The sequence below is a fragment of the Lycorma delicatula genome, chromosome 13 (genome assembly GCF_047948215.1).
Source record: "Lycorma delicatula isolate Av1 chromosome 13, ASM4794821v1, whole genome shotgun sequence".
NCBI lineage: Eukaryota > Metazoa > Arthropoda > Insecta > Hemiptera > Fulgoridae > Lycorma > Lycorma delicatula.
Genome location: NC_134467.1, coordinates 42,040,380 through 42,053,050, shown reverse-complemented (window position 1 = coordinate 42,053,050; position 12,671 = coordinate 42,040,380). Strand labels below are relative to the sequence as shown.

Sequence of the window (12,671 nt, the reverse complement as noted above, 5' to 3'; positions counted from 1 at the left end):
TATAAATATCCAAAAAATAAAAAACACCTTTCGAAGAAGAATATTAAAGTTTTATCGGCAGTTATACAGAATGAGCGAAAGCAGATTAACAAAACAAAGATTTAACAGTAAAACTATTAAAAATAGCCGGTTTAAAGAGATAGAAAACGACCTTAAAATTTCCAAAGAAACCAATTTAGAAAATTAATCAAAGAATCTAAGTTTCCAGAGAAGGATAAGGAGGAGTATAGGAGGAAAAACAGGAGTGAAAAAATGAAAAAGTATTGGGAAAACAAAAGAGGTTCCAAACTATTATGCAAACGTGATCCTTACTGGTCCGGCCGAAATAAAAAATACATATATGAGGGTAAGGCAATTATTATCCCCAATTTAGTTACATTCTTATTTATGTCGGTACTACTGTCTTGTTGCGTATACGACGCATGCGTGGTGTAATTGTTGTTATGTCTGTGCAGGTTTGATGCTGCTAGGTTAGTTCCATTATCGCTGCCCTACCGTTAACCGTACCTTTTTTTCTTTTCCTGTTTAGCCTCCGGTAACTACCGTTTAGATAATACTTCAGAGGATGAATGAGGATGATATGTATGAGTGTGAATGAAGTGTAGTCTTGTACATTCTCACTTCGACCATTCCTGAGATGTGTGGTTAATTGAAACCCAACCACCAAAGAACACCGGTATCCACGATCTATCAAATCCGTGTAAAAATAACTGACTTTACTAGGACTTGAACGCTGGAATTCTCTACTTCAAAATCAGCTGATTTGGGAAGACGCGTTCACCACTAGACCAACCCGATGGGTACCGTTAACCGTGGCTGCCCCGCTATATGTTTGCACCAAAGAAGAGCAACGTTCAGCGATGCGTTTTTTTGTGGTCGGTAGGGGCATCAGAGGCCAAAATTCATCGAAGACTTTCGGTACAGTACGTTAACAGTTGCCGTAAGGGAGTGTCTACAAATGGATTGAAAAATTCAAAAATCGTGTAACGCACGAAAAAATTCGACGTGTTACGCACGAAGAAGGAGCCGGACCACAGTTTACCGCAATAAATGAGGAAAACATTGAGCGTGTACGTGCCATGGTTTTCTTAAGACATACGAGTAACTATCGATGAAATGGCACATCGTCTCCAAATTAGTCACGGTTCTGCTTACGAAATCATCCACAACAGACCTTTATGGAATGTGCCGATCACTAGCGGAAAATCCCGTTCCGTTAGTACATGTCTCGTGGTGGTGAGGTGTAAACTTGTCTTCCACTAATAATATCATCTTAGATCGAAAATAGTGTATATTAACGGAAACCTTTGTTTCAAATATCACACGTATATTTACGTGCGTCATCTTTTGTTTCTCAAAAAAAAGGATGGTGCGTGAGTTTTTTTGTTTGTTTATCGCATGAGCTCACATTTGTATTTTAGCTGCTATTGGCGCAGAGCGGACCAATGGCGGTGCGCCGGGCGGCTGCGCACGCGACTCTTAGCCGACTCTGTTGCTAGAAGCAGACCGTTGTCAATTGATTTACAGATTATTTAATTTAATTTCTAAGCGTAATTTATTATATTTTATTTTTATTTATATTTTATTTTTGTATTTTTACTTATTATTTTTATTAATAAAAAAAGGGATTACTAGTTAATATTTAGCAGGGGCAGATAAATGTGAAGAATACAGAACAATTAGTTTAACTAGTCACGCATCAAAAATCTTAACTAGAATTCTATACAGAAGAATTGAGAGGAGAGTGGAAGAAGTGTTAGGAGAAGACCAATTTGGTTTCAGGAAAAGTATAGGGACAAGGGAAGCAATTTTAGGCCTCACATAAATAGTAGAAGGAAGATTAAAGAAAAACAAACCGACATACTTGGCGTTTATAGACCTAGAAAAGGCATTTGATTACGTAGACTGGAATAAAATGCTCAGCATTTAAAAAAAATTAGGGTTCAAATACGGAGATAGAAGAACAATTGCTAACATGTACAGGAACCAAACAGCAACAGTAACAATTGAAGAACATAAGAAAGAAGCCGTAATAAGAAAGGGAGTCCGACAAGGATGTTCCCTGTCTCCGTTACTTTTTAATCTTTACATGGAACTAGCAGTTAATGATGTTAAAGAACAATATAGATTCGGAGTAACAGTACAAGGTGAAAAGATAAAGATGCTACGATTTGCTGATGATATAGTAATTCTAGCCGAGAGTAAAAAGGATTTAGAAGAAACGATGAATGGCATAGATGAAGTCCTACGCAAAAACTATCGCATGAAAATAAACAAGAACAAAACAAAAGTAATGAAATGTAGTAGAAATAACAAAGATGGACCGCTGAATGTGAAGATAGGAGGAGAAAAGATTATGGAGGTAGAAGAATTTTGTTATTTGGGAAGTAAAATTACTAAAGATGGACGAAGCAGGAGCGATATAAAATGCCGAATAGCACAAGCTAAACGAGCCTTCAGTAAGAAATATAATTTGTTTACATCAAAAATGAATTTAAATGTCAGGAAAAGATTTTTGAAAGTGTATGTTTGGAGTGTCGCTTTATATGGAAGTGAAACTTGGACGATCGGAGTATCTGAGAAGAAAAGATTAGAAGCTTTTGAAATGTGGTGCTATAGGAGAATGTTAAAAATCAGATGGGTGGATAAAGTGACAAATGAAGAGGTATTGCGGCAAATAGATGAAGAAAGAAGCATTTGGAAAAATACAGTTAAAAGAAGAGACAGACTTATAGGCCACATACTAAGGCATCCTGGAATAGTCGCTTTAATATTGGAAGGACAGGTAGAAGGGAAAAATTGTGTAGGCAGGCCACGTTTGGAGTATGTAAAACAAATTGTTGGGGATGTAGAGGGTATACTGAAATGAAACGACTAGCACTAGATAGGGAATCTTGGAGAGCTGCATCAAACCAGTCAAATGACTGAAGACAAAAAAAAAAAAAAAAAAAAAAAGTTAATATTTATCAGTAAAAGAAAGTTTCTTTATTTAGCGGAAAAGAGTGGTTGTTGCGCATCCGGTCGACGCATCACGTGGTCCACTCTGCGCCAATAGCAGCAGCTCAACCGACAACTATCAAAACCTCACACGGATACAGTAATTGTTTGTTATTAAATAAGTATTATTCTCGCAAGCATAATGATAAACACAGTTGGGAACCAGAAGGGCAGACCCGCTGGCTAACCCACCGGGTTGGTCTAGTGGTGAACGCGTCTTCCCAAATCAGCTGATTTGGAAGCCGAGAGTTCCAGCGTTCAAGTCCTAGTAAAGCCAGTTATTTTTACAAGGATTTGAATGCTAGATCGTGGATACCGGTGTTCTTTGGTGGTTGGGTTTCAATTAACCACACATCTCAGGAATGGTCGAACTGAGAATGTACAAGACTACACTTCATTTACACTCATACTTATCATCCTCATTCATCCTCTGAAGAATTATCTAAACGGTAGTTACTGGAGGCTAAACAGGAAAAAGAAAGAAAGGAAGACCCCCTGGCTAAACGGGAATAGCAAAACAAGCAAACCCTCACCGGCAGAATGTAAATTTAGATCAACAGTACAACTGATTACTTTTTTATTTTATTATTGAAAATTAATATTATTTCAAGAATTTTTTTTTTCAAATTTTAACCTCCAGGACACCGCCGTTAAGTATTGTTTCAGAGGATGAGATGAATGATTGTTTTTTTGAAGCGTGTGAAGATGCAATGACTGACCGGTATTCGAACCCGGGACCTCCGGGTGAAAGGCCGAGACGCTACCACTCGCGTCATGGGGACCGGACTCCGTGGCGGTGGTGATGTAGTGGTTACCATAGTTGCCTTAGAAATACCTAACCTGGAAGTAGCGAGGGTTTACTGCTAAAACCATCTTAAGTAAAAATAACCGAAGAATTACCAACGAGATAAACACAGAGTACTTCGAAGAATCTTGAATTAGTTCTTTTGGATAAGTAAAATTAATATTCTTTTCTTTTTTTCCTACATCCTCGAGCCGGACATCCAATTAAGTATACTCGACTCGGGGACGTGTCCTTTCCGGATCTTTTAATTGCCTGCCTCTAATCTCCGACGTAAGAACCAGGCCCGGCTATGCCGTTCCCAGCCACCCCGCCGGAGACCGGGTCTCGGTCTTTCCTTTTGCCAGCCTCAAACCGACGGAGCAGGAGCCGAAGCCGCCAAAGCGTATCCGGGAACTCACACGCCGGCCGGGTCTCGGTCTTTTATTCATTCGCACCTAACGGACCCCAGGAGTCCGCGCTCCATCACGGGAACCCACACACCAGGTCATGTGAGCCCTCAGGGACTGTCCGCCCAGCCCTACTATAAACTACAACCCTCAGTATCCCAGTCGTCTTGCCTCATCTTCTTTTATTCTGATAACTGTTCTTGCAAATATTGCAAAATTATTCTATTTTCCGGACATAGCCAAGAGCCACTCCGAGAGCTGCTCCAGTCGGGTACGGATCAGTCCTGCATTTATACGTTGTTCCTCCCATCGTCTGCACTCAAAAATAGTGTGTTCGGCATCGTCAACCGCATCGCAGTAACAACAGATCGGTGACTCTCTCCTGCCAAACCTGTGCAGGTATTGTTCAAACGCACCATGTCCCGACATGAGTTGCGTTGTGCGGTAATCTAATTCACCATGAGGGCGGTCTAGCCGAGCATCCAGGTCCGGGAGAATTCTTCTTGTCCATGCGGCCACTGCTGAACCCGCCCATGCCACCTTCCATTGTTCTCGTATAATAGAACTGGCTTCATCTCTGGCTACACCGGACGCCCTTAGTTTTCGCCCTTTAATCTGCAATTCTATCGGGGGCACCGAAGAAAGCACGCACAGTGCATCATACGATAACGTTCAATATCCCGAAACTACCCCCAGAAGCGATTTCCTATGACTGCTGGTCAGTTTTCTTCTGTTGCGCTGGACATTAACTTCATCAGCCCATACCGGGGCGGCGTACAACAGAGACGACGTTATCACCGAGGTGATAAGTCGCCTCTTCGACGCATGTGGAATTCCTTGTCCCGCAAAGAGACCTCGCATGGCACGGATTGTTGTTTCTACTCTGTCGCAGATCATGGCCACATGGCTGGAGTATTTGAGGTGTTTATCCAGTAACACCCCTAGATATTTAGCCCTTTCCACCTCAACAATTGGCTCCCCTCTCAGGCGCAGATTTAACCTTTTGAATATCCTCCTACCAGTGAAGAGGATACCCTTGCATTTGGGAGGAGAGACCTCCAAACTGTTGTTGACGAGCCATTCATTAACTATTTCTAAGGTAATATTTTCCTTGTCCTCCACTTCATCTAAGGTACTGGCCTACACTAGCAATTAATATTGCTTTGCGATTCCTTTACGCTTATATGTTCAAGTAAAAAGATACCCGAAGAATTACGACCGGGATAAGCATAGGCTACATAGAAGAACCTTGAATCACTCCCATTTTTTACATGTTTACTTGTACTCTTTTGGAATCCCTCTGTGGTTAAACCATTAATTTTTCTCTATTTACCGCTCTTACAATATCTTTTTTTTTAATGAAAATTATAAAGAATTTTAGCTAGAGACGCATAAAATCCATACTAAAGATTTATTAAAAAAAAAACACAAAAAACTGCAGAGTAGCTAGAAACCCAAACCTGTTAAAATCTATTCGATTAAATTCAGACAAAATAGATATACACATATGTAGCTGCACCCGCGCTTGTGTATGCGAGATCATTAATATATCTATGCCTGACAAAGAACTAAAAAGAAAATTATTTTTCACATCTTTTATACAATGTCAAAAAATAAATATTAACATAAAAAAAAATCTAGAATAACTTACAGTTCTATATTGTGCAACCTTTGGTTTTTTTTTTTTAATATACATATATATATTTTTTTAAGATTGATGAGTTTTTGTAGTATATATGTTTTCTTCTGTCTCATTCCTTCTTTCTTTTTTTTTTCTTAAGAGAAAAAGAAATGATGTCGAAGAAAGGGGTCTGTATATTTGTATTCAAGTAATTTTTCTTCATCTAAAATGCTGATACAATTCATTTTAAAACAACAAACACAATTTAAAAAAAAAACACAAATGTAAGAGAAATGTATTTAATATATTAAAAAAAAGTATGTACGTATTTAATATTAAAAAAAAGACAAGATTTATGGACAAATACATTATTGAAACTGGTATGACAATTATATTAATGACAGTATCTTAAATAAGAATATCTAAGTAGGTCATTTAATCGATATAACTTATACAACAAATTATCTCTGGTTTTAACATTGATTTCATTTGTTTAATATTAATTTTAACTGGTTTAATGCAATCTTCATTCCCTTCTACTAAAACTAGTGTTTTTTTTCTTTTTTAATTTCAAAATATTAAGATGACAAAAAATTACTTCGGATTGGTTGTAGATAAAAAAACCGGTGTCATAGCAATACGGCGCATGCGTATTCTATAACAAACTACGTAACAGGTTTGTATGCTTTCCAAACAGAACGATAAAACAGTAGTCGATAAAATAGAAAATATATTGGTGTAATTCCCGCCAAATGTGAGATAAAATTATTGGTTTTTTGACCAAAATACAACTAGAATTAAAGGGAAAAGGTGCTATAAAAGATATTTTAAAAAAAATACTTTTGTGGAGAATCCAAGGCCAATTAGACAAAGAATTAGGAGAATATCAAGGGAATTTCAGACCGGGAAGAAGCCGTCCGGAACAAATCATAAATTTTATAATTGACCACAAAAAAAAAATAAAGATTTAATATAATTCACCGATTTCAAAAAGCTTACCCGTAGGGAATCTTTACTAAACATCCTTAAAGAATTTGGATGCCACACAAAATTAATAAATTTGTTTAAAGCAACTCTTAAAAACACAAAATCCAAAATAAATTTACAGGAGAGCGCTCCAAACCGTTCAAGATAAAAACAGACCTCTCTTCAACATGCCTTTGAAAAAATCATGAGGAAATGGTTAAAGCAAAACAAAGAACTCAAAATCGAAAAACAAATAAAACTGAATTGTCTAGCATTCGTGGATGATATTCGAGTTATCAGATCGTCGACAGGAAACCAAAAAACAAATACAGGATGATTTTTTAGTCCTGTTACCCGATTGTTAATGTCTGGTAATTTTTTTCTAAGAAAGGTAAATTTTGTTTTGCGACACGAAGTTGGTAGCGGTATTCAACCGGTATAGATACGGTAGTGTGAGTTGATTCTCTTTGAGCTGTGTAAACTTTTGTACCGTTTCCGGTCGTGTTACGAACAGAATGTCTTTTACCATAGAGCAACTTATAGTCGGACCGGCCGAACTGATATACTTCAATTTTGGCTCATATATATATATATATATATAATATATATATGGGACATTTAGTAAAGTGAATTAAAACCAGTATTTACTTTTACTTGCAATTATACAAGTGTTTACTTGCAGTTCTGTGAATAAACAACGGTAAGCCAAATACCTGACAAGTATTCTCTTTAATTGTAAAATAGGGAAGTGAATAAGCTTTACTTATCAAGCGTTTACTTGTAACTACACGCAATTACTGATTCCGGTCAGACTTTACTTAAAACGAGTGAATAAAATCCTAAGTTCGGAAGAGTATTCAAGTATTTACTGGTAGAATTTCAAGGTAGCTATTTAGTAACCTTATCAAACTTTCATTAATTTTTTATACTTGGTATGGCTGCTTTTGTCAACATTCGTCAACCAAAAACTTACAAAGGCGAGTATTAAGTCCAAGAAGATATGAAGAACTAATTCGTTTTACAAAAGAATCAGTTGAATTTTTTATATTTATCATTTATTATTAAACTTTAAAAAATTTATTATTATTATTATTATAAATTTGTTACCCTTTTGCTTGCCTCATTTTGTAGATAAAAAAATGTAATAAGTATAAGTAACAGGAGAAAAATAAATAACGAGAAAAATGTTGTCTCTTTTTTTACGCTTTTCAGGCTGTCCTGATTTTGAATGATTTTTGTCTGATAACTTGTTAGCGATTTCGTTAGTAGGCTGAATTGGAGTATTTTCTTGAATACTATTTTCAATTCCTACATTGGTTGCTCCCGGTATCTGATGCAATACAGGATTTTCAAGAATTTCAAGTAACTCAAGGAGGTTTGATTCCCATTTTAGTAATTTCACTGCTCTATTCCCATTTTTATTTTTGTCAGTTTTCTTTTTAAAATCTGTTTTCATGTTATTTAATTTTTTTTTTTAGTTTTTCTACTGTAATTGACTTCCCCGCACTTTTCTGATATTCCGTCTGAGTAGTGTTCCATGCTTTTTCTTCGGCAGCAATTCTTTTAGAACTCATAGACCGGTCTAAAACAACGGTGTTGTCTTTAAGAATATTTACCAAATAAATTCTGCTACTTTCTGACGCAGATGGTTCTACTGGTTCTTGTACTTCGAAATTAGTCTCTTCACTAGACATGATGATGTTTGCTAAAAGACTGGCATGCAAACAGTGCTGGATTGATCAACCTTTTCAGATCATGTAGCCATTGAACTAGTTATGTACGGCGTCAGTTTTAAAACCTTGCTACGAAATCATTTTATATGGCATCTAAGTCGCTTATTTTGTTTATACGATGTAAAATGTTTTATTTAGACCAGAAAGAATATGACCATTTTTTTTTTTTCAGAAATGTATAGCTTATCTTACTATCAACATATCGATGTATTAAAACAAATAATAAATTATGATATACGGTACACAAAAAAAAAGAAGGAATTTGTGGTCATAAATACGTCACTTTACTTGAGGTCTATAAATATCTTTTCTGACAAATGATATAGGTAAACATGTAACACATAACTTTTCGTAATGAATAAGAGTTTTCAGTAAAAATGGTTTTTTGTCAATATGAATAGCCTTTTGAGTGGTGGGAATTTTTATAAAACGTAGTTTTCTGAATCTACGTTCACTTTACTAACATATGTTACTAATCTCTGATTTATGACAAGGGTTTTTCATCATATTTTGCCCAATTTTCAACCGATTTGCTTGAAAGTATTATTTTTAAAATCAGCAAACTATGTTTCACAACACAAAGTAAAAAAAAAAATTTTCGCTAATAAAAAACGCGGTAGAAATACGCTTAATAAAATTCTGCAATTAAATTATCGTAATTTTTGAGGCACTCAGATACCAACATATTTTCGCGGATACCAATCAACCGCGGATCATTGTGATGGGAAAAGATAAAAACAAAAGAAACGTTTGATTTATTGACAAACGTGTCTGAACATGATGATGTACAGGATATGAATCATATAAGTGTTTACTTGATAAGTAAAGAGAATACTGGATAAGTAAAAGCAAAATGGGAAAACTACTGGCAAATACTTGGACGACTACAAATGCTACAAGTATTTACTTATAAGTATTAGTAAAAGGTTATTCACTTAGTCTCAAGGGTTTACTTTACTTGACCAGTATTTACTTTAAAGTAAAAAGTATAGTTTATTCACTTCACTAATTAATCGGATTATTTTTTTTCAATATTTGTTACTGGGGAGGGGGATATCGCGAAAAAACACTTTCGATTTTCTTCAGAGGCACTTTAGAGAAAAATTTATAAAGCTAATTTGTTACCTACATTACATAATTATAAAAATAACAAAAAAAAGGTTTTTTTCAAAGAATCAACTCTCCAACTCTACAATTAAAAAATATATATTTTTTTGCTCCATCTCCCTTCGTTTTACATATTTAAAAAATGTTTTTTTGTAGTTTTTAGAGCTATCAAGAAATGCCTACAATTTTTTTTTTTTAATTACAGACCCCGGACCTAAAATGCAGAAAAGTTATTTAGACAATTTTTTCCCCTTATAAACCCCTTATCAACCTTTAATGAAGGAGGTGTACAGATTAACCTATATACGAATATTTTTCGATTATTTTTAAATTTATTCCAACATTTAAAAAAAAATTATTCTGTTTTGGTTATTTCTGTTTTTGTTCTAATTCTTTAATTTTTAATATTAATTTTTTTTCTTTATCATTTTAAGGGCAATTAAAATTTATGTCGTTTTGGTTCCCGTAATATACCCTTTCTTTTCTTTTTCCTGTTTAGCCCCCGGTAACTACCGTTTAGATAATTCTACAGAGGATGAATGAGGGTGATATGTATGAGTGTAAATGAAGTGTAGTCTTGTACATTCTCAGTTCAACCATTCCTGAGATGTGTGGTTAATTGAAACCCAACCACCAAAGAAAAGCGGTATCCACGATCTAGTATTCAAATCCGTGTAAAAATAACTGACTTTACTAGGACTTGAACGCTGTAACTCTCGATTTTCCAAATCAGCTGATTTGGGAAGACGCGTAACCACTAGACCAACCCGGTGGGTTTACCCGTAATATACCCAATCCAAAATAAAAATACATTTTTTAAAGAAATTATAATTTATTTTTTCATTATTTTTAATCTTTTTACGTATTAATAATCATTTGTTTATAAAAAAAAAATTATAAATTATTCCAACATAGAAAAGGAGCCCCCAAAATCAATAATTTGTTAATTTAAAATTTGGAAATTTTGATGCTTAAATCTTACTTTGGTAATCATTAAAAATCAATAAAAATGCTCGATTTATAAGAGGCCCAAATTTTTTTTTAATTGTATTTAAACTATTATTATGAAAATAAAAATAAGAATTTGAATCATTAAATCCCAAAAACTTACCGGAGAAACCAGAAAGGGTTTCCATGTGAAAAATCATGGTATTATATAACATGATCGGCGTAAACACGAAAAATTTAAAATACCACTATTTATGGTTACATTTTTTCAGATAATTTTGCTAAAACAATTCAAGGATAATTGGTAAAAAAAATATCCGATTTTTTTTAGGGAGAAATCCTGATGAAGCATCAGAGGTCAGTATAAAAATAACCGTGTTAAACAACAAAAAAGAATTTTAGTTTTAATAACAATGAGTAGCCTTGCTTTAAACAAAGCTCCACAAAATGGGAAAATTATATAATCTGTCTACACAAACTAAACTTATCTCAGAATGACTACCAGCCAAAACTTAATAAAGACGACTTTTTTTCTTAAAATAAACTCACAAAGAAGTAAACAATTTTATCAATGCCTAAAATATTGTAAATTACAACTAAATCAAAAGAAAAATGAGTTTTCTTTTTCTAATAGAGATGTCCCTGATTCTATCTAATACATTGAGTACATGTGTCAGGATGTTAAGACTGTGTTCAGCGTTTATTACTTTTTGTGTAGTTATATGGTAAGGTTCAATAAGTAAAAACAATATAACTGTCAACTAGGTAGCAGTAAGATAAAGAAATAAGTGAATACATAATGTAAATCATGAAAACGGTTGCTTGATATGAGCATTGAAAATTGATTTTCTAATAAACAACAATGAACCACCCATATACAATAGTTCGTCGTGGTGAATACCACGACGATAAACATATATGTATTCAATATATGTTTTTCATATATATATATATACAAAAACACACACACGTGCGCGCACAATACAAGTATATTGTCAAAAAGTGAGCGATTGGTAAATAGAGAAAGGAACTGTATACTATTCTATAATATTTTATCGAGTGGTACCTATAAAAACCCAAACAAAAATAACGCTACTTCATTGAGAAACTATACTAATTTTGTATTTTACATTTTAGATATATATATATATATATATATATATATATATATATATATCTAAATGTGTTCATATACACCACATGTGTCATATACACTGTACACATACTAGATTGGATGGGGCAGAGGACGGCCGTTATACGTATGGTCTGTTTCCTGATGTTTTTTTTGCAGGGCGCCCCTTGGATACACCCGACAAAGTACGTGACGCAATATCTTTCTGACCATGGCGCTTTCCGGGACAGGCTGTAGAGGTTAGGCCTGGTGGACTCGCAGAGGCAAGAAAAAGGCTGAGAGATGCCTTTTGCCGAGTTTTTGAAAATAACTTCCGGTACAGAGGGAATGGGATGGGGTGGCGACTGCAGTGTCACACCCACAACTTGTGGGTGTCTTCTCCTACGTGGTCAGGATGTATACATACTAGCCGGCCCGTAAAGCCAGAACCTGAACCCTCAAGGCCCAGGCGAAGTTCAGAGCCAACTCAGGGGCTTCTCGGCGCCTACCCCAGAGCCGCAGAGCTCGTCATTCCCTTGTTGCAGGGGAACGGTGCGGCGCCCCTGACACCCGCAGAGCTCACTTCGGTCGCCATTCCCGTCTACCCGCAGGGCTCCACCCTCCGGAACCCCCGCGCTGTTCATGTTTGAGAGAATAATACTGATAAATAACAATTAAAGTATTCACGCTTTATAGAAACCTGAAAAAGAAACTAAATTATAAAAATACAGAATAACAGCAGCTCTCTTTTGCTGTTTAGCCTCCGGAACCACCGTAACGTATTACATTACAAGATGAGTGAGAAATGAAGTGTAGTCTTGTACAGTCTCAGGTCGACCGTTCCTGAGATATGTGGTTAATTGAAACCCAACAACCAAAGAACACCGGTATCCATAATCTAGTATTCAAATCCGTATAAAAGTAACTGCCTTTACTAGGATTTGAACCTTAGAACTCTCGACTTCGAAATTTCATCCGGAGGTCCGGATGAAATTTA

The 12,671-nt window shown here is 35.4% G+C and overlaps 1 protein-coding gene across 4 annotated transcripts in view; it reads right to left on the bottom strand.

The window, feature by feature from the left end:
- Positions 1-12,671, bottom strand: part of LOC142333613 (adenylate cyclase type 1-like) — a 338,843-nt gene that overhangs the window by 271,362 nt on the left and 54,810 nt on the right. The window lies entirely within an intron of this gene.